This window comes from Acyrthosiphon pisum, chromosome A2, assembly GCF_005508785.2.
Source record: "Acyrthosiphon pisum isolate AL4f chromosome A2, pea_aphid_22Mar2018_4r6ur, whole genome shotgun sequence".
Classification (NCBI taxonomy): domain Eukaryota; kingdom Metazoa; phylum Arthropoda; class Insecta; order Hemiptera; family Aphididae; genus Acyrthosiphon; species Acyrthosiphon pisum.
The window spans coordinates 7,040,919-7,045,771 of NC_042495.1; positions in this window are offsets into that span (position 1 = coordinate 7,040,919).

Below are 4,853 nucleotides of genomic sequence, written 5' to 3' on the forward strand. Positions count from 1 at the left end.
TAGTATTAAATAGAGTGCGTGGCTAGTATAATAATTATGTTTAAAATTATGTGTATACGTAGTATGAATGAAATATCAACAGTATTCACATGTTGTTATCAGTACAAAATCACAGTAATGGGTCGAATAGGTAATAAAGGTGTACAGCACCAGATATTGAACCAATGAATTTTAAGATTTCCACAGTTCCATAAAAAATTACCGGTCGCGCATTAAATTATATTTGCCAATATAAAACCTAGAAAATAGATAAATATTTTGAATTTGTTTGGGATTACAATATTTTATCGTTCCGTATAGATTCAATTAGTAAGATCTTACATTTATAAATTCTCAGTGCCAAAATTATCTATAGACACCCGTATATTATTACTGTTTTCTTGCTATTTACTAACCTAACCTATATATAGCAATGGCACCCAACCATTTTACTTCAGTGCAAGGCCATATCTAGGAATTTTTTCAGGGGGGGGGGGGGTCCAGCCCTTCAGATACGGTTTTGCTTCAGTGGGACATTAGTAAATTGTCGACTTCCTGCAAGGCACCAATAATAAAAAATATTTGATCCCGAAATTGCTCTATCTTGTTGTATGCGTCATATTGTGCTGTATGGTGTTTGGTGTACTTATACAGTTTACAATGTAATATCTAAATTTAATTGTGTTTCGTACTAGTAATCTTTTAGTAAATTTATCAGCATGAAAATTTAATAAATTGATACAAATGTTCCTCTGGTGAAATAACAATAAGACCAGTAGAATGCATTTGTAACAAAATGTTTAATTATTTTTTAAAATATTCAAAAGATACAAAATCAATATGTTTTACTAAGATGTTGATAAAAAAAAAAAAAAATTAATTACTTCTCGATATTTTAACTGAGTTGAGTTAATATTTTTATCCATATTAGCTTTATACTTTTAGAGTTGCATATATTATGATGTATTGATGTATTGTTTGTTAACTTTTAACAATTAACTTAGGTACCTATAATTTAATTTTCTTAACAATATCACTTAACTCGAATAAGTCAAGTTAATTATTTTTATAAACTTTCCTAGCGTAACTGTTGATATAATATGTGAAGAGTACCTATTTAAATTAAAACAATAAGCTCAAATACAAAAAAGCAATACTCGTTAGCTGGATGTTAATTTTATATTTAATAGAATGTCAGCAAAATATTAGTTTTTTCTCTCCAACACACACGCAATATAGCAAATTTGTTCTAACTATAGGTCCAATGTTATGTTGTTAATTAGTATCATATTAGAAAAAATATACGACCTATTATGAAACTTAAATGTTAGAATTTTATCTAGGCGATATAGTATTCCATAAGGATTTAATTCAATGGATATTTTAATTTAGATGCGAGTTATAGCAGTTATATATAAAATATTACGATTTTAAATATATTTAACCATCATACTATCACAGATAAATTGTACATCATAATAAATCCAAAGTATTAACAAAGATATAATGTATAGCTGCATAAGTTTAATAATAGGTCATTTCACTCTCATTTTAAAGCTAACGACATGCCATTAGAACTTCTGATTGCATTTTCTGTGTTGCACGTGGGTTTGAGAGAGAAAACAAACGTTTTATTGTCTTCTTAACTATAGATATTTAATTAAAAATATGTTTACCAATGTTATTGCTACAATTCTGTTGAATTATATGACTGCTATAACTCTTTATACTGATACAGTGTTAGTATTTTTTGGTGGTGTTTCGTTTGAAATACTATTTATTGCAATTCTAGTTATTTGCATTGGGTAATGAAAGATTTGTCAGTTTAATTCAATAGGGAGTAGTGAAACACGTTAATACTATGCACCATTCGGTTATTTGTAATAGTACATACTCGACGATGAAAATAATAATAATAATAATAATAATAATATTGTTGTTGTCGCTTATCGGAGTTGAGAATTCGAGGATTTTGTCTTTGGCGGATTCGACTGCTTGATTGTTTAAAAACGGCTGTGGTCCAACCGTTTTTGCGGCTACAGTAACCCGAGCGAGTGAGAAATGTGACCCAAACTTACCACATAAAAGCACCATAATATCTATAACAATCGATGAACGTAAAAGAATATTACCTTTCTCTAACTACCTGTGAAATAAAACATGAATGAATTGAACTGTCAAAAGTTACATGTACAGTTGAATTTTGTTGAGCATACCTATTAGAATTGTATATACCTACTAAAACATAAATTAACAATATTATTATCTATTAAAAAGTTTTTATTCGTATAAGTATTGTCTATTGGAAATACAATTTATATTTTAAATTAAGTGTTTTAAAATCTTTTTGAATTTTGTTTGTTAACATTTTTACAGTATACAGTGCGTGCAGTGGTATACATGTAGGATGGCAGAAGTTAATATTTTACTGTTTGTTTTTATGAAATTACGTCATGAAATATTAGCGTTTCACCAAGTGGTAAAACACTGATAAAGTATTTAGGGTTATTCTGTATTCACCAAGCGTGTCACCACTTTTTTTCTTCAATAATGAGGCTGTTAAAAATCTGATTTTTCGATTTTTAAATATACTCAAATACTATATTTTTATACTTTTGAGATTTTATGTATTACACGGAGTGTCATGCACACTTTACACTAGGTAGAGAAACCAATTTCTGTTTTTCAAATGAGAAACTCCATTTTTCACAATACATTATTAGCTGATCATATTTCTAAACAATTGTACTTACCAAAATCAAAATTCAAAAGAGCGGTTTTTGAGTTTTTTTTATAAATGTGTATAATATTAATATATTTAAGGATAATATATGGCATAGGCCCATGATAATGGAATTTAAATATATGGAGGCTATGGAAATTTCAAAACTTTAGGGATCAATATTAATTTTTAACCATTTTATAATGTGTTAAAATATCTGAGAGTATAATAATCACTAGATCCATTATTGTTACAATCTTTTTATATTTTTATAATAATATTTTTAAGGACTATTATCCTTAATATTATTAACATTATAATAACTGAGAAACTAGTCATTCGAATTTTGAAATAAGTACATTAAATAATTTAAAATAACTATCCACTAAAATTATTTAATAATTTACAGTGGGTGATCATCATTTGAAAACCGAAGTTTTATAGCAGGACACTCTTTAAGTGGTATAAAAAACTCAAGTATTTACTATTTAAAAATATGGTCTTTAAGTTCTTATATTTAAAATCATAATTTGAATAAATTCATCAATAAATCTGATCATGCTTGATTTACCTTAGGCCTTATTTACCTTGGCCATATATAGGCAGATTATATCATTAGGAGAATAGTAAGTTGTATCCATAGACCTATAAACTAATGGTCAACGCATTCCACTCCACCCTGCCATAAATGCTTGCAGGTGATCATTTAACCATATAACTGAGAGAGAAAGAACATAGAGTGGTGAAGGAGCACCACATAAAGCCCAAATAAGGAACTGTATACATTTTACTACTTTGTTTCTTTTCTCCCTCACTCTATATCGTACCCCTGACTTCTCTCTCTAAGCGCTGTCCATTAGTTTATAGGTCTATGGTTGTACCTACTACTTTTGAAGAAAATACGAAATAGGTATACCTATATTAAAATCAAAATTAAACTTGAAAGTAAGCAGCATAAAACATTAAAACTTGTCACTTTCTATCTCAGAAATGGTATCTTCTCATAATATATACGTTGTCTTTAAGTGAGCTACTTTAGAGGGGTTTAAAAGCTGAAGTACGATAGTGGTGGACTTACATCAAAAGTATAATATTTTATTTCGATTTTATCATCATCATTAAGGTTTGAGACTTGAAGCACAACAATTATGAAATGTGCGCAATATATATTATTACATGTGCATTGAAAAAAATTATAGTATTATGCTTTATTGACTATAAGTTACTAAATTGAAAATTAAGGGGATTCCACCCGGTGATTTTCTGTCTTTGTCTAACACACGTGAAACATAGTATTATAGACGTGTTTTTTTGTTTCTAATCAAGCGATAAGAATTCTGAAAACATATTTGAATTTGTCTTCAAGTCTACTTGAAATCGACTTTCCCGAATGTTTGATATTACACCTCAAACTCTCAATAACGTTATATTAAAAAAGAGTATTTAAAAATTGTTTTATTTCAATTTTTGGAAATGTTAAAAATAAAAAAATAAAAATTGTGGGAAACTCGATTTCAAGTAGACTTGAAGACAAATTCAAATCTATTTTCAGAATTCGTATCTCTTCATTAGATCAATTGGTTATGTTTGGCAAAGAACCCGTCTGAAATCCGCACGTGTGTAAAACAAAAACAGAAAATCACGGTATCGAATCCCCTTAAGATTCAATTATATGGCAAGAGATACAATAAAATAAAACATCCATTTGCATTGAGGCATTTTACCGGAATATTATTTATCTATAGACAATATGAATCACTTGGAGAGTGAGTAGAAACGAGTTGGACACAGCGTCGATCCGTCGATAAGCGTATAGTGTGTGAGCGTTAAATATGTTGAACGGCCATTCATATTTTTACATTTTACCTTTGAGCTTTAATAAAGTACAGACTTTTATACAACGCTTGTCACTCACCTGAAATATTAATATGGAATAAGTACTTACATCATTGAACATTCTACATTATTGAATAATTAGAGTTAAATAAAACTATATAACATTATTTTAAAAAAATACAAAAACCATACTTAAAGCAGTATGCATAACCATGTTTTTAGTATAAATCGTATGTAGGTACCTTATATGAGCTTATGCCCATATTCATATTCAATGTATGTATAGTCACATAAAGTGACTATGCTACCATATTTT